This window comes from Lemur catta, chromosome 10, assembly GCF_020740605.2.
Source record: "Lemur catta isolate mLemCat1 chromosome 10, mLemCat1.pri, whole genome shotgun sequence".
Classification (NCBI taxonomy): Eukaryota; Metazoa; Chordata; class Mammalia; order Primates; family Lemuridae; genus Lemur; species Lemur catta.
In genome coordinates this window covers 28,008,889-28,031,172 of record NC_059137.1, presented here as the reverse complement: position 1 = coordinate 28,031,172, position 22,284 = coordinate 28,008,889, and positions in this window count along the sequence as shown.

Below are 22,284 nucleotides of genomic sequence, written 5' to 3'. Positions count from 1 at the left end.
CCATTCCTAGCTGATGAATCAAATGATTCTGAAAGGAACGGTGAAAAGTGCGGATCCTGTTTCAGTCTTTAGACTGAAACAGGATCCGCACTATTCACCTGTCCCACAAAGGCGCACTTCTCATGTCTGGCGCTAGTCCAACAAACCCAGGACTGACAGAGGCCCTGCACTTGCCACCCCAGAAAAATATCTCATCTCCAAAGAAGGATTCTTATGCTAACGGATGTAAAGGGCTCCCGTTCTTGAAACGGTGGTGAAAGGATGGTGAAATAATGCTGAAAACAATCCTATCTTCCAAGGCTCCGGTGCCAGGTTTGGGAAACACCAAGTTCCCTGGGCCTCAACAGAGGGTTCTCTGTGAAAAGCATCATAGGCTTCAGGATGCAGAGACCGACCTCATGACTATTACCGTGCAAAACGCTATGGAAATGTCCAATACTTACCAGCATACTGGTGATTTCAGAAGGGTCAGGATGAAATCTGAAGCACGATCCACACTTTTCCCACCTCAGGCAAATATGCACTTACCAACTCTGGAGGTAAACAAATCAAAGGCAGGGCTGACAGAAGCCCCGCACTTACACCCCACCCAGAAATCTCAACTACCAGGCAGGATTCTTATGCTAATGCGAGAAACCTGCTCGGGTTCTGAAAATCATGGTGAAACCACACTGGAACACTACTTAAAAGAACACTTTCTTTGTAGTCTCTAGGACCAACTATTGGAAATGCCAAGTTTACTGGGCCTCAGCCTGCTTTCGTCTGTGAAATCTCTCGTATGCTTAAGGATGGAGAGACCAATTTAGGACAATTACGGTGAAAAGTGCTACGGGAAAATACCAAACAGTTCTCCACCTAGCGCTTCTTTCAAAAGTTGTGCCACACACCTCTTGGAAAGATCGAGTTACATTGGCCTAGCCTTCGATTGGTCTGGAGAAGGAATCACCGTTCCTAGCTGATGAATCAAATGATTCTGAAAGGAACGGTGAAAAGTGCGGATCCTGTTTCAGTCTTTAGACTGAAACAGGATCCGCACTATTCACCTGTCCCACAAAGGCGCACTTCTCATGTCTGGCGCTACTCCAACAAACCCAGGATTGACAGAGGCCCTGCACTTGCCACCCGAGACAAATATCTCATCTCCAAAGAAGGATTCTTACGTTAATGGTTGAAAAGGGCTCCCGTTCTTGAAACGGTGGTGACACGATGGTGAAATAATACTGAAAACAATCCTCTCTTCCAAGGCTGCGGTGCCAGGTATGGGAAATACCAGGTTCCCTGGGCCTCAGCAGAGGGTTCTCTGCTAAAAGCGTCATAGGCTTCAGGTTGCAGAGACGGACCTCATGACTATTACGGTGCAAAACGCTATGGAAATGGCAAATAATTGCCGGCATACTGGTGAATTCAAGAGGGTCAGGATGAAATCTGAAGCACGATCTACACTTTTCCCACCTCAGGCAAATATGCACTTACCAACTCTGGAGGTAAAGAAATCAAAGGCAGGGATGACAGAAGCCCCGCACTTACACCCCACCCAGAAATCTCAACTACCGGGCAGGATTCTTATGCTAATGCCAGAAACCTGCTCGAGTTCTGAAAATCATGGTGAAACCACAGTGGAATAATACTTAAAAGAACACTTTCCTTGTAGTCTCTAGGACCACCTACTGGAAATGCCACGTTTCCTGGGCCTCAGCCTGCTTTCGTCTGTGAAAACTCTTGTATGCTTCAGGAGGCAGAGACCAACATTAGGACAATTACGGTGAAAAGTGCTACGGAAAAATACCAAATAGTTCTCCACCTAGCGGTTCTTTCAAAAGTTGTGCCACACACCTCTTGGAAAGATCCAGTTACTCTGGCCTAGCCTTCGATTGGTCTGGAGAAGGAATCGCCGTTCCTAGCTGATGAATCAAACGATTCTGAAAGGAACGGTGAAAAGTGCGGATCCTGTTTCAGTCTTTAGACTGAAACAGGATCCGCACTATTCACCTGTCCCACAAAGGCGCACTTCTCATGTCTGGCGCTACTCCAACAAACCCAGGATTGACAGAGGCCCTGCACTTGCCACCCCAGAAAAATATCTCATCTCCAAAGAAGGATTCTTACGTTAATGGTTGAAAAGGGCTCCCGTTCTTGAAACGGTGGTGACACGATGGTGAAATAATACTGAAAACAATCCTATCTTCCAAGGCTGCGGTGCCAGGTATGGGAAATACCAGGTTCCCTGGGCCTCAGCAGAGGGTTCTCTGCTAAAAGCGTCATAGGCTTCAGGTTGCAGAGACGGACGTCATGACTATTACGGTGCAAAACGCTATGGAAATGGCAAATAATTGCCGGCATACTGGTGAATTCAAGAGGGTCAGGATGAAATCTGAAGCACGATCTACACTTTTCCCACCTCAGGCAAATATGCACTTACCAACTCTGGAGGTAAAGAAATCAAAGGCAGGGATGACAGAAGCCCCGCACTTACACCCCACCCAGAAATCTCAACTACCAGGCAGGATTCTTATGCTAATGCCAGAAACCTGCTCGAGTTCTGAAAATCATGGTGAAACCACAGTGGAATAATACTTAAAAGAACACTTTCCTTGTAGTCTCTAGGACCACCTACTGGAAATGCCACGTTTCCTGGGCCTCAGCCTGCTTTCGTCTGTGAAAACTCTTGTATGCTTCAGGAGGCAGAGACCAACATTAGGACAATTACGGTGAAAAGTGCTACGGAAAAATACCAAATAGTTCTCCACCTAGCGGTTCTTTCAAAAGTTGTGCCACACACCTCTTGGAAAGATCCAGTTACTCTGGCCTAGCCTTCGATTGGTCTGGAGAAGGAATCGCCGTTCCTAGCTGATGAATCAAACGATGCTGAAAGGAACGGTGAAAAGTGCGGATCCTGTTTCAGTCTTTAGACTGAAACAGGATCCGCACTATTCACCTGTCCCACAAAGGCGCACTTCTCATGTCTGGCGCTAGTCCAACAAACCCAGGACTGACAGAGGCCCTGCACTTGCCACCCCAGAAAAATATCTCATCTCCAAAGAAGGATTCTTATGCTAACGGATGTAAAGGGCTCCCGTTCTTGAAACGGTGGTGAAAGGATGGTGAAATAATGCTGAAAACAATCCTATCTTCCAAGGCTCCGGTGCCAGGTTTGGGAAACACCAAGTTCCCTGGGCCTCAACAGAGGGTTCTCTGTGAAAAGCATCATAGGCTTCAGGATGCAGAGACCGACCTCATGACTATTACGGTGCAAAACGCTATGGAAATGTCCAATACTTACCAGCATACTGGTGATTTCAGAAGGGTCAGGATGAAATCTGAAGCACAATCCACACTTTTCCCACCTCAGGCAATATGCACTTACCAACTCTGGAGGTAAACAAATCAAAGGCAGGGCTGACAGAAGCCCCGCACTTACACCCCACCCAGAAATCTCAACTACCAGGCAGGATTCTTATGCTAATGCGAGAAACCTGCTCGGGTTCTGAAAATCATGGTGAAACCACAGTGGAACACTACTTAAAAGAACACTTTCTTTGTAGTCTCTAGGACCAACTATTGGAAATGCCAAGTTTACTGGGCCTCAGCCTGCTTTCGTCTGTGAAAACTCTCGTATGCTTAAGGATGGAGAGACCAATTTAGGACAATTACGGTGAAAAGTGCTACGGAAAAATACCAAACAGTTCTCCACCTAGCGCTTCTTTCAAAAGTTGTGCCACACACCTCTTGGAAAGATCGAGTTACATTGGCCTAGCCTTCGATTGGTCTGGAGAAGGAATCGCCGTTCCTAGCTGATGAATCAAATGATTCTGAAAGGAACGGTGAAAAGTGCGGATCCTGTTTCAGTCTTTAGACTGAAACAGGATCCGCACTATTCACCTGTCCCACAAAGGCGCACTTCTCATGTCTGGCGCTAGTCCAACAAACCCAGGACTGACAGAGGCCCTGCACTTGCCACCCCAGAAAAATATCTCATCTCCAAAGAAGGATTCTTATGCTAACGGATGTAAAGGGCTCCCGTTCTTGAAACGGTGGTGAAAGGATGGTGAAATAATGCTGAAAACAATCCTATCTTCCAAGGCTCCGGTGCCAGGTTTGGGAAACACCAAGTTCCCTGGGCCTCAACAGAGGGTTCTCTGTGAAAAGCATCATAGGCTTCAGGATGCAGAGACCGACCTCATGACTATTACCGTGCAAAACGCTATGGAAATGTCCAATACTTACCAGCATACTGGTGATTTCAGAAGGGTCAGGATGAAATCTGAAGCACGATCCACACTTTTCCCACCTCAGGCAAATATGCACTTACCAACTCTGGAGGTAAACAAATCAAAGGCAGGGCTGACAGAAGCCCCGCACTTACACCCCACCCAGAAATCTCAACTACCAGGCAGGATTCTTATGCTAATGCGAGAAACCTGCTCGAGTTCTGAAAATCATGGTGAAACCACAGTGGAATAATACTTAAAAGAACACTTTCCTTGTAGTCTCTAGGACCACCTACTGGAAATGCCACGTTTACTGGGTGGGCCTCAGCCTGCTTTCGTCTGTGAAAACTCTTGTATGCTTCAGGAGGCAGAGACCAACATTAGGACAATTACGGTGAAAAGTGCTACGGAAAAATACCAAATAGTTCTCCACCTAGCGGTTCTTTCAAAAGTTGTGCCACACACCTCTTGGAAAGATCCAGCTACTCTGGCCTAGCCTTCGATTGGACTGGAGAAGGAATCGCCTTTCCTAGCTGATGAATCAAACGATGCTGAAAGGAACGGTGAAAAGTGCGGATCCTGTTTCAGTCTTTAGACTGAAACAGGATCCGCACTATTCACCTGTCCCACAAAGGCGCACTTCTCATGTCTGGCGCTAGTCCAACAAACCCAGGACTGACAGAGGCCCTGCACTTGCCACCCCAGAAAAATATCTCATCTCCAAAGAAGGATTCTTATGCTAACGGATGTAAAGGGCTCCCGTTCTTGAAACGGTGGTGAAAGGATGGTGAAATAATGCTGAAAACAATCCTATCTTCCAAGGCTCCGGTGCCAGGTTTGGGAAACACCAAGTTCCCTGGGCCTCAACAGAGGGTTCTCTGTGAAAAGCATCATAGGCTTCAGGATGCAGAGACCGACCTCATGACTATTACGGTGCAAAACGCTATGGAAATGTCCAATACTTACCAGCATACTGGTGATTTCAGAAGGGTCAGGATGAAATCTGAAGCACGATCCACACTTTTCCCACCTCAGGAAAATATGCACTTACCAACTCTGGAGGTAAACAAATCAAAGGCAGGGCTGACAGAAGCCCCGCACTTACACCCCACCCAGAAATCTCAACTACCAGGCAGGATTCTTATGCTAATGCGAGAAACCTGCTCGGGTTCTGAAAATCATGGTGAAACCACAGTGGAACACTACTTAAAAGAACACTTTCTTTGTAGTCTCTAGGACCAACTATTGGAAATGCCAAGTTTACTGGGCCTCAGCCTGCTTTCGTCTGTGAAATCTCTCGTATGCTTAAGGATGGAGAGACCAATTTAGGACAATTACGGTGAAAAGTGCTACGGGAAAATACCAAACAGTTCTCCACCTAGCGCTTCTTTCAAAAGTTGTGCCACACACCTCTTGGAAAGATCGAGTTACATTGGCCTAGCCTTCGATTGGTCTGGAGAAGGAATCACCGTTCCTAGCTGATGAATCAAATGATTCTGAAAGGAACGGTGAAAAGTGCGGATCCTGTTTCAGTCTTTAGACTGAAACAGGATCCGCACTATTCACCTGTCCCACAAAGGCGCACTTCTCATGTCTGGCGCTACTCCAACAAACCCAGGATTGACAGAGGCCCTGCACTTGCCACCCGAGAAAAATATCTCATCTCCAAAGAAGGATTCTTACGTTAATGGTTGAAAAGGGCTCCCGTTCTTGAAACGGTGGTGACACGATGGTGAAATAATACTGAAAACAATCCTCTCTTCCAAGGCTGTGGGGCCAGGTATGGGAAATACCAGGTTCCCTGGGCCTCAGCAGAGCGTTCTCTGCTAAAAGCGTCATAGGCTTCAGGTTGCAGAGACGGACCTCATGACTATTACGGTGCAAAACGCTATGGAAATGGCAAATAATTGCCGGCATACTGGTGAATTCAAGAGGGTCAGGATGAAATCTGAAGCACGATCTACACTTTTCCCACCTCAGGCAAATATGCACTTACCAACTCTGGAGGTAAAGAAATCAAAGGCAGGGATGACAGAAGCCCCGCACTTACACCCCACCCAGAAATCTCAACTACCGGGCAGGATTCTTATGCTAATGCCAGAAACCTGCTCGAGTTCTGAAAATCATGGTGAAACCACAGTGGAATAATACTTAAAAGAACACTTTCCTTGTAGTCTCTAGGACCCCCTACTGGAAATGCCACGTTTCCTGGGCCTCAGCCTGCTTTCGTCTGTGAAAACTCTTGTATGCTTCAGGAGGCAGAGACCAACATTAGGACAATTACGGTGAAAAGTGCTACGGAAAAATACCAAATAGTTCTCCACCTAGCGGTTCTTTCAAAAGTTGTGCCACACACCTCTTGGAAAGATCCAGTTACTCTGGCCTAGCCTTCGATTGGTCTGGAGAAGGAATCGCCATTCCTAGCTGATGAATCAAATGATTCTGAAAGGAACGGTGAAAAGTGCGGATCCTGTTTCAGTCTTTAGACTGAAACAGGATCCGCACTATTCACCTGTCCCACAAAGGCGCACTTCTCATGTCTGGCGCTAGTCCAACAAACCCAGGACTGACAGAGGCCCTGCACTTGCCACCCCAGAAAAATATCTCATCTCCAAAGAAGGATTCTTATGCTAACGGATGTAAAGGGCTCCCGTTCTTGAAACGGTGGTGAAAGGATGGTGAAATAATGCTGAAAACAATCCTATCTTCCAAGGCTCCGGTGCCAGGTTTGGGAAACACCAAGTTCCCTGGGCCTCAACAGAGGGTTCTCTGTGAAAAGCATCATAGGCTTCAGGATGCAGAGACCGACCTCATGACTATTACGGTGCAAAACGCTATGGAAATGTCCAATACTTACCAGCATACTGGTGATTTCAGAAGGGTCAGGATGAAATCTGAAGCACAATCCACACTTTTCCCACCTCAGGCAATATGCACTTACCAACTCTGGAGGTAAACAAATCAAAGGCAGGGCTGACAGAAGCCCCGCACTTACACCCCACCCAGAAATCTCAACTACCAGGCAGGATTCTTATGCTAATGCGAGAAACCTGCTCGGGTTCTGAAAATCATGGTGAAACCACAGTGGAACACTACTTAAAAGAACACTTTCTTTGTAGTCTCTAGGACCAACTATTGGAAATGCCAAGTTTACTGGGCCTCAGCCTGCTTTCGTCTGTGAAAACTCTCGTATGCTTAAGGATGGAGAGACCAATTTAGGACAATTACGGTGAAAAGTGCTACGGAAAAATACCAAACAGTTCTCCACCTAGCGCTTCTTTCAAAAGTTGTGCCACACACCTCTTGGAAAGATCGAGTTACATTGGCCTAGCCTTCGATTGGTCTGGAGAAGGAATCACCGTTCCTAGCTGATGAATCAAACGATTCTGAAAGGAACGGTGAAAAGTGCGGATCCTGTTTCAGTCTTTAGACTGAAACAGGATCCGCACTATTCACCTGTCCCACAAAGGCGCACTTCTCATGTCTGGCGCTAGTCCAACAAACCCAGGACTGACAGAGGCCCTGCACTTGCCACCCGAGAAAAATATCTCATCTCCAAAGAAGGATTCTTATGCTAACGGATGTAAAGGGCTCCCGTTCTTGAAACGGTGGTGAAAGGATGGTGAAATAATGCTGAAAACAATCCTATCTTCCAAGGCTCCGGTGCCAGGTTTGGGAAACACCAAGTTCCCTGGGCCTCAACAGAGGGTTCTCTGTGAAAAGCATCATAGGCTTCAGGATGCAGAGACCGACCTCATGACTATTACCGTGCAAAACGCTATGGAAATGTCCAATACTTACCAGCATACTGGTGATTTCAGAAGGGTCAGGATGAAATCTGAAGCACGATCCACACTTTTCCCACCTCAGGCAAATATGCACTTACCAACTCTGGAGGTAAACAAATCAAAGGCAGGGATGACAGAAGCCCCGCACTTACACCCCACCCAGAAATCTCAACTACCAGGCAGGATTCTTATGCTAATGCGAGAAACCTGCTCGAGTTCTGAAAATCATGGTGAAACCACAGTGGAATAATACTTAAAAGAACACTTTCCTTGTAGTCTCTAGGACCACCTACTGGAAATGCCACGTTTACTGGGTGGGCCTCAGCCTGCTTTCGTCTGTGAAAACTCTTGTATGCTTCAGGAGGCAGAGACCAACATTAGGACAATTACGGTGAAAAGTGCTACGGAAAAATACCAAATAGTTCTCCACCTAGCGGTTCTTTCAAAAGTTGTGCCACACACCTCTTGGAAAGATCCAGTTACTCTGGCCTAGCCTTCGATTGGACTGGAGAAGGAATCGCCGTTCCTAGCTGATGAATCAAACGATGCTGAAAGGAACGGTGAAAAGTGCGGATCCTGTTTCAGTCTTTAGACTGAAACAGGATCCGCACTATTCACCTGTCCCACAAAGGCGCACTTCTCATGTCTGGCGCTAGTCCAACAAACCCAGGACTGACAGAGGCCCTGCACTTGCCACCCCAGAAAAATATCTCATCTCCAAAGAAGGATTCTTATGCTAACGGATGTAAAGGGCTCCCGTTCTTGAAACGGTGGTGAAAGGATGGTGAAATAATGCTGAAAACAATCCTATCTTCCAAGGCTCCGGTGCCAGGTTTGGGAAACACCAAGTTCCCTGAGCCTCAACAGAGGGTTCTCTGTGAAAAGCATCATAGGCTTCAGGATGCAGAGACCGACCTCATGACTATTACGGTGCAAAACGCTATGGAAATGTCCAATACTTACCAGCATACTGGTGATTTCAGAAGGGTCAGGATGAAATCTGAAGCACGATCCACACTTTTCCCACCTCAGGCAAATATGCACTTACCAACTCTGGAGGTAAACAAATCAAAGGCAGGGCTGACAGAAGCCCCGCACTTACACCCCACCCAGAAATCTCAACTACCAGGCAGGATTCTTATGCTAATGCGAGAAACCTGCTCGGGTTCTGAAAATCATGGTGAAACCACAGTGGAACACTACTTAAAAGAACACTTTCTTTGTAGTCTCTAGGACCAACTATTGGAAATGCCAAGTTTACTGGGCCTCAGCCTGCTTTCGTCTGTGAAATCTCTCGTATGCTTAAGGATGGAGAGACCAATTTAGGACAATTACGGTGAAAAGTGCTACGGGAAAATACCAAACAGTTCTCCACCTAGCGCTTCTTTCAAAAGTTGTGCCACACACCTCTTGGAAAGATCGAGTTACATTGGCCTAGCCTTCGATTGGTCTGGAGAAGGAATCACCGTTCCTAGCTGATGAATCAAATGATTCTGAAAGGAACGGTGAAAAGTGCGGATCCTGTTTCAGTCTTTAGACTGAAACAGGATCCGCACTATTCACCTGTCCCACAAAGGCGCACTTCTCATGTCTGGCGCTACTCCAACAAACCCAGGATTGACAGAGGCCCTGCACTTGCCACCCGAGACAAATATCTCATCTCCAAAGAAGGATTCTTACGTTAATGGTTGAAAAGGGCTCCCGTTCTTGAAACGGTGGTGACACGATGGTGAAATAATACTGAAAACAATCCTCTCTTCCAAGGCTGCGGTGCCAGGTATGGGAAATACCAGGTTCCCTGGGCCTCAGCAGAGCGTTCTCTGCTAAAAGCGTCATAGGCTTCAGGTTGCAGAGACGGACCTCATGACTATTACGGTGCAAAACGCTATGGAAATGGCAAATAATTGCCGGCATACTGGTGAATTCAAGAGGGTCAGGATGAAATCTGAAGCACGATCTACACTTTTCCCACCTCAGGCAAATATGCACTTACCAACTCTGGAGGTAAAGAAATCAAAGGCAGGGATGACAGAAGCCCCGCACTTACACCCCACCCAGAAATCTCAACTACCGGGCAGGATTCTTATGCTAATGCCAGAAACCTGCTCGAGTTCTGAAAATCATGGTGAAACCACAGTGGAATAATACTTAAAAGAACACTTTCCTTGTAGTCTCTAGGACCACCTACTGGAAATGCCACGTTTCCTGGGCCTCAGCCTGCTTTCGTCTGTGAAAACTCTTGTATGCTTCAGGAGGCAGAGACCAACATTAGGACAATTACGGTGAAAAGTGCTACGGAAAAATACCAAATAGTTCTCCACCTAGCGGTTCTTTCAAAAGTTGTGCCACACACCTCTTGGAAAGATCCAGTTACTCTGGCCTAGCCTTCGATTGGTCTGGAGAAGGAATCGCCATTCCTAGCTGATGAATCAAATGATTCTGAAAGGAACGGTGAAAAGTGCGGATCCTGTTTCAGTCTTTAGACTGAAACAGGATCCGCACTATTCACCTGTCCCACAAAGGCGCACTTCTCATGTCTGGCGCTAGTCCAACAAACCCAGGACTGACAGAGGCCCTGCACTTGCCACCCCAGAAAAATATCTCATCTCCAAAGAAGGATTCTTATGCTAACGGATGTAAAGGGCTCCCGTTCTTGAAACGGTGGTGAAAGGATGGTGAAATAATGCTGAAAACAATCCTATCTTCCAAGGCTCCGGTGCCAGGTTTGGGAAACACCAAGTTCCCTGGGCCTCAACAGAGGGTTCTCTGTGAAAAGCATCATAGGCTTCAGGATGCAGAGACCGACCTCATGACTATTACGGTGCAAAACGCTATGGAAATGTCCAATACTTACCAGCATACTGGTGATTTCAGAAGGGTCAGGATGAAATCTGAAGCACGATCCACACTTTTCCCACCTCAGGCAAATATGCACTTACCAACTCTGGAGGTAAACAAATCAAAGGCAGGGCTGACAGAAGCCCCGCACTTACACCCCACCCAGAAATCTCAACTACCAGGCAGGATTCTTATGCTAATGCGAGAAACCTGCTCGGGTTCTGAAAATCATGGTGAAACCACACTGGAACACTACTTAAAAGAACACTTTCTTTGTAGTCTCTAGGACCAACTATTGGAAATGCCAAGTTTACTGGGCCTCAGCCTGCTTTCGTCTGTGAAATCTCTCGTATGCTTAAGGATGGAGAGACCAATTTAGGACAATTACGGTGAAAAGTGCTACGGGAAAATACCAAACAGTTCTCCACCTAGCGCTTCTTTCAAAAGTTGTGCCACACACCTCTTGGAAAGATCGAGTTACATTGGCCTAGCCTTCGATTGGTCTGGAGAAGGAATCACCGTTCCTAGCTGATGAATCAAATGATTCTGAAAGGAACGGTGAAAAGTGCGGATCCTGTTTCAGTCTTTAGACTGAAACAGGATCCGCACTATTCACCTGTCCCACAAAGGCGCACTTCTCATGTCTGGCGCTACTCCAACAAACCCAGGATTGACAGAGGCCCTGCACTTGCCACCCGAGACAAATATCTCATCTCCAAAGAAGGATTCTTACGTTAATGGTTGAAAAGGGCTCCCGTTCTTGAAACGGTGGTGACACGATGGTGAAATAATACTGAAAACAATCCTCTCTTCCAAGGCTGCGGTGCCAGGTATGGGAAATACCAGGTTCCCTGGGCCTCAGCAGAGGGTTCTCTGCTAAAAGCGTCATAGGCTTCAGGTTGCAGAGACGGACCTCATGACTATTACGGTGCAAAACGCTATGGAAATGGCAAATAATTGCCGGCATACTGGTGAATTCAAGAGGGTCAGGATGAAATCTGAAGCACGATCTACACTTTTCCCACCTCAGGCAAATATGCACTTACCAACTCTGGAGGTAAAGAAATCAAAGGCAGGGATGACAGAAGCCCCGCACTTACACCCCACCCAGAAATCTCAACTACCGGGCAGGATTCTTATGCTAATGCCAGAAACCTGCTCGAGTTCTGAAAATCATGGTGAAACCACAGTGGAATAATACTTAAAAGAACACTTTCCTTGTAGTCTCTAGGACCACCTACTGGAAATGCCACGTTTCCTGGGCCTCAGCCTGCTTTCGTCTGTGAAAACTCTTGTATGCTTCAGGAGGCAGAGACCAACATTAGGACAATTACGGTGAAAAGTGCTACGGAAAAATACCAAATAGTTCTCCACCTAGCGGTTCTTTCAAAAGTTGTGCCACACACCTCTTGGAAAGATCCAGTTACTCTGGCCTAGCCTTCGATTGGTCTGGAGAAGGAATCGCCGTTCCTAGCTGATGAATCAAACGATTCTGAAAGGAACGGTGAAAAGTGCGGATCCTGTTTCAGTCTTTAGACTGAAACAGGATCCGCACTATTCACCTGTCCCACAAAGGCGCACTTCTCATGTCTGGCGCTAGTCCAACAAACCCAGGACTGACAGAGGCCCTGCACTTGCCACCCCAGAAAAATATCTCATCTCCAAAGAAGGATTCTTACGTTAATGGTTGAAAAGGGCTCCCGTTCTTGAAACGGTGGTGAAAGGATGGTGAAATAATGCTGAAAACAATCCTATCTTCCAAGGCTCCGGTGCCAGGTTTGGGAAACACCAAGTTCCCTGGGCCTCAACAGAGGGTTCTCTGTGAAAAGCATCATAGGCTTCAGGATGCAGAGACCGACCTCATGACTATTACGGTGCAAAACGCTACGGAAATGTCCAATACTTACCAGCATACTGGTGATTTCAGAAGGGTCAGGATGAAATCTGAAGCACGATCCACACTTTTCCCACCTCAGGCAAATATGCACTTACCAACTCTGGAGGTAAACAAATCGAAGGCAGGGCTGACAGAAGCCCCGCACTTACACCCCACCCAGAAATCTCAACTACCAGGCAGGATTCTTATGCTAATGCGAGAAACCTGCTCGGGTTCTGAAAATCATGGTGAAACCACAGTGGAACACTACTTAAAAGAACACTTTCTTTGTAGTCTCTAGGACCAACTATTGGAAATGCCAAGTTTACTGGGCCTCAGCCTGCTTTCGTCTGTGAAAACTCTCGTATGCTTAAGGATGGAGAGACCAATTTAGGACAATTACGGTGAAAAGTGCTACGGAAAAATACCAAACAGTTCTCCACCTAGCGCTTCTTTCAAAAGTTGTGCCACACACCTCTTGGAAAGATCGAGTTACATTGGCCTAGCCTTCGATTGGTCTGGAGAAGGAATCACCGTTCCTAGCTGATGAATCAAATGATTCTGAAAGGAACGGTGAAAAGTGCGGATCCTGTTTCAGTCTTTAGACTGAAACAGGATCCGCACTATTCACCTGTCCCACAAAGGCGCACTTCTCATGTCTGGCGCTACTCCAACAAACCCAGGATTGACAGAGGCCCTGCACTTGCCACCCGAGAAAAATATCTCATCTCCAAAGAAGGATTCTTACGTTAATGGTTGAAAAGGGCTCCCGTTCTTGAAACGGTGGTGACACGATGGTGAAATAATACTGAAAACAATCCTCTCTTCCAAGGCTGCGGTGCCAGGTATGGGAAATACCAGGTTCCCTGGGCCTCAGCAGAGGGTTCTCTGCTAAAAGCGTCATAGGCTTCAGGTTGCAGAGACGGACCTCATGACTATTACGGTGCAAAACGCTATGGAAATGGCAAATAATTGCCGGCATACTGGTGAATTCAAGAGGGTCAGGATGAAATCTGAAGCACGATCTACACTTTTCCCACCTCAGGCAAATATGCACTTACCAACTCTGGAGGTAAACAAATCAAAGGCAGGGATGACAGAAGCCCCGCACTTACACCCCACCCAGAAATCTCAACTACCGGGCAGGATTCTTATGCTAATGCCAGAAACCTGCTCGAGTTCTGAAAATCATGGTGAAACCACAGTGGAATAATACTTAAAAGAACACTTTCCTTGTAGTCTCTAGGACCACCTACTGGAAATGCCACGTTTCCTGGGCCTCAGCCTGCTTTCGTCTGTGAAAACTCTTGTATGCTTCAGGAGGCAGAGACCAACATTAGGACAATTACGGTGAAAAGTGCTACGGAAAAATACCAAATAGTTCTCCACCTAGCGGTTCTTTCAAAAGTTGTGCCACACACCTCTTGGAAAGATCCAGTTACTCTGGCCTAGCCTTCGATTGGTCTGGAGAAGGAATCGCCATTCCTAGCTGATGAATCAAATGATTCTGAAAGGAACGGTGAAAAGTGCGGATCCTGTTTCAGTCTTTAGACTGAAACAGGATCCGCACTATTCACCTGTCCCACAAAGGCGCACTTCTCATGTCTGGCGCTAGTCCAACAAACCCAGGACTGACAGAGGCCCTGCACTTGCCACCCCAGAAAAATATCTCATCTCCAAAGAAGGATTCTTATGCTAACGGATGTAAAGGGCTCCCGTTCTTGAAACGGTGGTGAAAGGATGGTGAAATAATGCTGAAAACAATCCTATCTTCCAAGGCTCCGGTGCCAGGTTTGGGAAACACCAAGTTCCCTGGGCCTCAACAGAGGGTTCTCTGTGAAAAGCATCATAGGCTTCAGGATGCAGAGACCGACCTCATGACTATTACGGTGCAAAACGCTATGGAAATGTCCAATACTTACCAGCATACTGGTGATTTCAGAAGGGTCAGGATGAAATCTGAAGCACGATCCACACTTTTCCCACCTCAGGCAAATATGCACTTACCAACTCTGGAGGTAAACAAATCAAAGGCAGGGCTGACAGAAGCCCCGCACTTACACCCCACCCAGAAATCTCAACTACCAGGCAGGATTCTTATGCTAATGCGAGAAACCTGCTCGGGTTCTGAAAATCATGGTGAAACCACACTGGAACACTACTTAAAAGAACACTTTCTTTGTAGTCTCTAGGACCAACTATTGGAAATGCCAAGTTTACTGGGCCTCAGCCTGCTTTCGTCTGTGAAATCTCTCGTATGCTTAAGGATGGAGAGACCAATTTAGGACAATTACGGTGAAAAGTGCTACGGGAAAATACCAAACAGTTCTCCACCTAGCGCTTCTTTCAAAAGTTGTGCCACACACCTCTTGGAAAGATCGAGTTACATTGGCCTAGCCTTCGATTGGTCTGGAGAAGGAATCACCGTTCCTAGCTGATGAATCAAATGATTCTGAAAGGAACGGTGAAAAGTGCGGATCCTGTTTCAGTCTTTAGACTGAAACAGGATCCGCACTATTCACCTGTCCCACAAAGGCGCACTTCTCATGTCTGGCGCTACTCCAACAAACCCAGGATTGACAGAGGCCCTGCACTTGCCACCCGAGACAAATATCTCATCTCCAAAGAAGGATTCTTACGTTAATGGTTGAAAAGGGCTCCCGTTCTTGAAACGGTGGTGACACGATGGTGAAATAATACTGAAAACAATCCTCTCTTCCAAGGCTGCGGTGCCAGGTATGGGAAATACCAGGTTCCCTGGGCCTCAGCAGAGGGTTCTCTGCTAAAAGCGTCATAGGCTTCAGGTTGCAGAGACGGACCTCATGACTATTACGGTGCAAAACGCTATGGAAATGGCAAATAATTGCCGGCATACTGGTGAATTCAAGAGGGTCAGGATGAAATCTGAAGCACGATCTACACTTTTCCCACCTCAGGCAAATATGCACTTACCAACTCTGGAGGTAAACAAATCAAAGGCAGGGATGACAGAAGCCCCGCACTTACACCCCACCCAGAAATCTCAACTACCGGGCAGGATTCTTATGCTAATGCCAGAAACCTGCTCGAGTTCTGAAAATCATGGTGAAACCACAGTGGAATAATACTTAAAAGAACACTTTCCTTGTAGTCTCTAGGACCACCTACTGGAAATGCCACGTTTCCTGGGCCTCAGCCTGCTTTCGTCTGTGAAAACTCTTGTATGCTTCAGGAGGCAGAGACCAACATTAGGACAATTACGGTGAAAAGTGCTACGGAAAAATACCAAATAGTTCTCCACCTAGCGGTTCTTTCAAAAGTTGTGCCACACACCTCTTGGAAAGATCCAGTTACTCTGGCCTAGCCTTCGATTGGTCTGGAGAAGGAATCGCCGTTCCTAGCTGATGAATCAAACGATTCTGAAAGGAACGGTGAAAAGTGCGGATCCTGTTTCAGTCTTTAGACTGAAACAGGATCCGCACTATTCACCTGTCCCACAAAGGCGCACTTCTCATGTCTGGCGCTAGTCCAACAAACCCAGGACTGACAGAGGCCCTGCACTTGCCACCCCAGAAAAATATCTCATCTCCAAAGAAGGATTCTTACGTTAATGGTTGAAAAGGGCTCCCGTTCTTGAAACGGTGGTGAAAGGATGGTGAAATAATGCTGAAAACAATCCTATCTTCCAAGGCTCCGGTGCCAGGTTTGGGAAACACCAAGTTCCCTGGGCCTCAACAGAGGGTTCTCTGTGAAAAGCATCATAGGCTTCAGGATGCAGAGACCGACCTCATGACTATTACGGTGCAAAACGCTACGGAAATGTCCAATACTTACCAGCATACTGGTGATTTCAGAAGGGTCAGGATGAAATCTGAAGCACGATCCACACTTTTCCCACCTCAGGCAAATATGCACTTACCAACTCTGGAGGTAAACAAATCGAAGGCAGGGCTGACAGAAGCCCCGCACTTACACCCCACCCAGAAATCTCAACTACCAGGCAGGATTCTTATGCTAATGCGAGAAACCTGCTCGGGTTCTGAAAATCATGGTGAAACCACAGTGGAACACTACTTAAAAGAACACTTTCTTTGTAGTCTCTAGGACCAACTATTGGAAATGCCAAGTTTACTGGGCCTCAGCCTGCTTTCGTCTGTGAAAACTCTCGTATGCTTAAGGATGGAGAGACCAATTTAGGACAATTACGGTGAAAAGTGCTACGGAAAAATACCAAACAGTTCTCCACCTAGCGCTTCTTTCAAAAGTTGTGCCACACACCTCTTGGAAAGATCGAGTTACATTGGCCTAGCCTTCGATTGGTCTGGAGAAGGAATCGCCGTTCCTAGCTGATGAATCAAATGATTCTGAAAGGAACGGTGAAAAGTGCGGATCCTGTTTCAGTCTTTAGACTGAAACAGGATCCGCACTATTCACCTGTCCCACAAAGGCGCACTTCTCATGTCTGGCGCTACTCCAACAAACCCAGGATTGACAGAGGCCCTGCACTTGCCACCCGAGAAAAATATCTCATCTCCAAAGAAGGATTCTTACGTTAATGGTTGAAAAGGGCTCCCGTTCTTGAAACGGTGGTGACACGATGGTGAAATAATACTGAAAACAATCCTCTCTTCCAAGGCTGCGGTGCCAGGTATGGGAAATACCAGGTTCCCTGGGCCTCAGCAGAGGGTTCTCTGCTAAAAGCGTCATAGGCTTCAGGTTGCAGAGACGGACCTCATGACTATTACGGTGCAAAACGCTATGGAAATGGCAACTAATTGCCGGCATACTGGTGAATTCAAGAGGGTCAGGATGAAATCTGAAGCACGATCTACACTTTTCCCACCTCAGGCAAATATGCACTTACCAACTCTGGAGGTAAAGAAATCAAAGGCAGGGATGACAGAAGCCCCGCACTTACACCCCACCCAGAAATCTCAACTACCTGGCAGGATTCTTATGCTAATGCCAGAAACCTGCTCGAGTTCTGAAAATCATGGTGAAACCACAGTGGAATAATACTTAAAAGAACACTTTCCTTGTAGTCTCTAGGACCACCTACTGGAAATGCCACGTTTCCTGGGCCTCAGCCTGCTTTCGTCTGTGAAAACTCTTGTATGCTTCAGGAGGCAGAGACCAACATTAGGACAATTACGGTGAAAAGTGCTACGGAAAAATACCAAATAGTTCTCCACCTAGCGGTTCTTTCAAAAGTTGTGCCACACACCTCTTGGAAAGATCCAGTTACTCTGGCCTAGCCTTCGATTGGTCTGGAGAAGGAATCGCCGTTCCTAGCTGATGAATCAAACGATTCTGAAAGGAACGGTGAAAAGTGCGGATCCTGTTTCAGTCTTTAGACTGAAACAGGATCCGCACTATTCACCTGTCCCACAAAGGCGCACTTCTCATGTCTGGCGCTAGTCCAACAAACCCAGGACTGACAGAGGCCCTGCACTTGCCACCCCAGAAAAATATCTCATCTCCAAAGAAGGATTCTTATGCTAACGGATGTAAAGGGCTCCCGTTCTTGAAACGGTGGTGAAAGGATGGTGAAATAATGCTGAAAACAATCCTATCTTCCAAGGCTCCGGTGCCAGGTTTGGGAAACACCAAGTTCCCTGGGCCTCAACAGAGGGTTCTCTGTGAAAAGCATCATAGGCTTCAGGATGCAGAGACCGACCTCATGACTATTACGGTGCAAAACGCTACGGAAATGTCCAATACTTACCAGCATACTGGTGATTTCAGAAGGGTCAGGATGAAATCTGAAGCACGATCCACACTTTTCCCACCTCAGGCAAATATGCACTTACCAACTCTGGAGGTAAACAAATCAAAGGCAGGGCTGACAGAAGCCCCGCACTTACACCCCACCCAGAAATCTCAACTACCAGGCAGGATTCTTATGCTAATGCGAGAAACCTGCTCGGGTTCTGAAAATCATGGTGAAACCACAGTGGAACACTACTTAAAAGAACACTTTCTTTGTAGTCTCTAGGACCAACTATTGGAAATGCCAAGTTTACTGGGCCTCAGCCTGCTTTCGTCTGTGAAAACTCTCGTATGCTTAAGGATGGAGAGACCAATTTAGGACAATTACGGTGAAAAGTGCTACGGAAAAATACCAAACAGTTCTCCACCTAGCGCTTCTTTCAAAAGTTGTGCCACACACCTCTTGGAAAGATCGAGTTACATTGGCCTAGCCTTCGATTGGTCTGGAGAAGGAATCACCGTTCCTAGCTGATGAATCAAATGATTCTGAAAGGAACGGTGAAAAGTGCGGATCCTGTTTCAGTCTTTAGACTGAAACAGGATCCGCACTATTCACCTGTCCCACAAAGGCGCACTTCTCATGTCTGGCGCTACTCCAACAAACCCAGGATTGACAGAGGCCCTGCACTTGCCACCCGAGACAAATATCTCATCTCCAAAGAAGGATTCTTACGTTAATGGTTGAAAAGGGCTCCCGTTCTTGAAACGGTGGTGACACGATGGTGAAATAATACTGAAAACAATCCTCTCTTCCAAGGCTGCGGTGCCAGGTATGGGAAATACCAGGTTCCCTGGGCCTCAGCAGAGGGTTCTCTGCTAAAAGCGTCATAGGCTTCAGGTTGCAGAGACGGACCTCATGACTATTACGGTGCAAAACGCTATGGAAATGGCAACTAATTGCCGGCATACTGGTGAATTCAAGAGGGTCAGGATGAAATCTGAAGCACGATCTACACTTTTCCCACCTCAGGCAAATATGCACTTACCAACTCTGGAGGTAAAGAAATCAAAGGCAGGGATGACAGAAGCCCCGCACTTACACCCCACCCAGAAATCTCAACTACCGGGCAGGATTCTTATGCTAATGCGAGAAACCTGCTCGAGTTCTGAAAATCATGGTGAAACCACAGTGGAATAATACTTAAAAGAACACTTTCCTTGTAGTCTCTAGGACCACCTACTGGAAATGCCACGTTTCCTGGGCCTCAGCCTGCTTTCGTCTGTGAAAACTCTTGTATGCTTCAGGAGGCAGAGACCAACATTAGGACAATTACGGTGAAAAGTGCTACGGAAAAATACCAAATAGTTCTCCACCTAGCGGTTCTTTCAAAAGTTGTGCCACACACCTCTTGGAAAGATCCAGTTACTCTGGCCTAGCCTTCGATTGGTCTGGAGAAGGAATCGCCGTTCCTAGCTGATGAATCAAACGATTCTGAAAGGAACGGTGAAAAGTGCGGATCCTGTTTCAGTCTTTAGACTGAAACAGGATCCGCACTATTCACCTGTCCCACAAAGGCGCACTTCTCATGTCTGGCGCTAGTCCAACAAACCCAGGACTGACAGAGGCCCTGCACTTGCCACCCCAGAAAAATATCTCATCTCCAAAGAAGGATTCTTATGCTAACGGATGTAAAGGGCTCCCGTTCTTGAAACGGTGGTGAAAGGATGGTGAAATAATGCTGAAAACAATCCTATCTTCCAAGGCTCCGGTGCCAGGTTTGGGAAACACCAAGTTCCCTGGGCCTCAACAGAGGGTTCTCTGTGAAAAGCATCATAGGCTTCAGGATGCAGAGACCGACCTCATGACTATTACCGTGCAAAACGCTATGGAAATGTCCAATACTTACCAGCATACTGGTGATTTCAGAAGGGTCAGGATGAAATCTGAAGCACGATCCACACTTTTCCCACCTCAGGCAAATATGCACTTACCAACTCTGGAGGTAAACAAATCAAAGGCAGGGCTGACAGAAGCCCCGCACTTACACCCCACCCAGAAATCTCAACTACCAGGCAGGATTCTTATGCTAATGCGAGAAACCTGCTCGGGTTCTGAAAATCATGGTGAAACCACAGTGGAACACTACTTAAAAGAACACTTTCTTTGTAGTCTCTAGGACCAACTATTGGAAATGCCAAGTTTACTGGGCCTCAGCCTGCTTTCGTCTGTGAAAACTCTCGTATGCTTAAGGATGGAGAGACCAATTTAGGACAATTACGGTGAAAAGTGCTACGGAAAAATACCAAACAGTTCTCCACCTAGCGCTTCTTTCAAAAGTTGTGCCACACACCTCTTGGAAAGATCGAGTTACATTGGCCTAGCCTTCGATTGGTCTGGAGAAGGAATCACCGTTCCTAGCTGATGAATCAAATGATTCTGAAAGGAACGGTGAAAAGTGCGGATCCTGTTTCAGTCTTTAGACTGAAACAGGATCCGCACTATTCACCTGTCCCACAAAGGCGCACTTCTCATGTCTGGCGCTACTCCAACAAACCCAGGATTGACAGAGGCCCTGCACTTGCCACCCGAGAAAAATATCTCATCTCCAAAGAAGGATTCTTACGTTAATGGTTGAAAAGGGCTCCCGTTCTTGAAACGGTGGTGACACGATGGTGAAATAATACTGAAAACAATCCTCTCTTCCAAGGCTGCGGTGCCAGGTATGGGAAATACCAGGTTCCCTGGGCCTCAGCAGAGGGTTCTCTGCTAAAAGCGTCATAGGCTTCAGGTTGCAGAGACGGACCTCATGACTATTACGGTGCAAAACGCTATGGAAATGGCAAATAATTGCCGGCATACTGGTGAATTCAAGAGGGTCAGGATGAAATCTGAAGCACGATCTACACTTTTCCCACCTCAGGCAAATATGCACTTACCAACTCTGGAGGTAAAGAAATCAAAGGCAGGGATGACAGAAGCCCCGCACTTACACCCCCCCCAGAAATCTCAACTACCGGGCAGGATTCTTATGCTAATGCGAGAAACCTGCTCGAGTTCTGAAAATCATGGTGAAACCACAGTGGAATAATACTTAAAAGAACACTTTCCTTGTAGTCTCTAGAACCACCTACTGGAAATGCCACGTTTCCTGGGCCTCAGCCTGCTTTCGTCTGTGAAAACTCTTGTATGCTTCAGGAGGCAGAGACCAACATTAGGACAATTACGGTGAAAAGTGCTACGGAAAAATACCAAATAGTTCTCCACCTAGCGGTTCTTTCAAAAGTTGTGCCACACACCTCTTGGAAAGATCCAGTTACTCTGGCCTAGCCTTCGATTGGTCTGGAGAAGGAATCGCCGTTCCTAGCTGATGAATCAAACGATGCTGAAAGGAACGGTGAAAAGTGCGGATCCTGTTTCAGTCTTTAGACTGAAACAGGATCCGCACTATTCACCTGTCCCACAAAGGCGCACTTCTCATGTCTGGCGCTAGTCCAACAAACCCAGGACTGACAGAGGCCCTGCACTTGCCACCCGAGAAAAATATCTCATCTCCAAAGAAGGATTCTTATGCTAACGGATGTAAAGGGCTCCCGTTCTTGAAACGGTGGTGAAAGGATGGTGAAATAATGCTGAAAACAATCCTATCTTCCAAGGCTCCGGTGCCAGGTTTGGGAAACACCAAGTTCCCTGGGCCTCAACAGAGGGTTCTCTGTGAAAAGCATCATAGGCTTCAGGATGCAGAGACCGACCTCATGACTATTACGGTGCAAAACGCTATGGAAATGTCCAATACTTACCAGCATACTGGTGATTTCAGAAGGGTCAGGATGAAATCTGAAGCACGATCCACACTTTTCCCACCTCAGGCAAATATGCACTTACCAA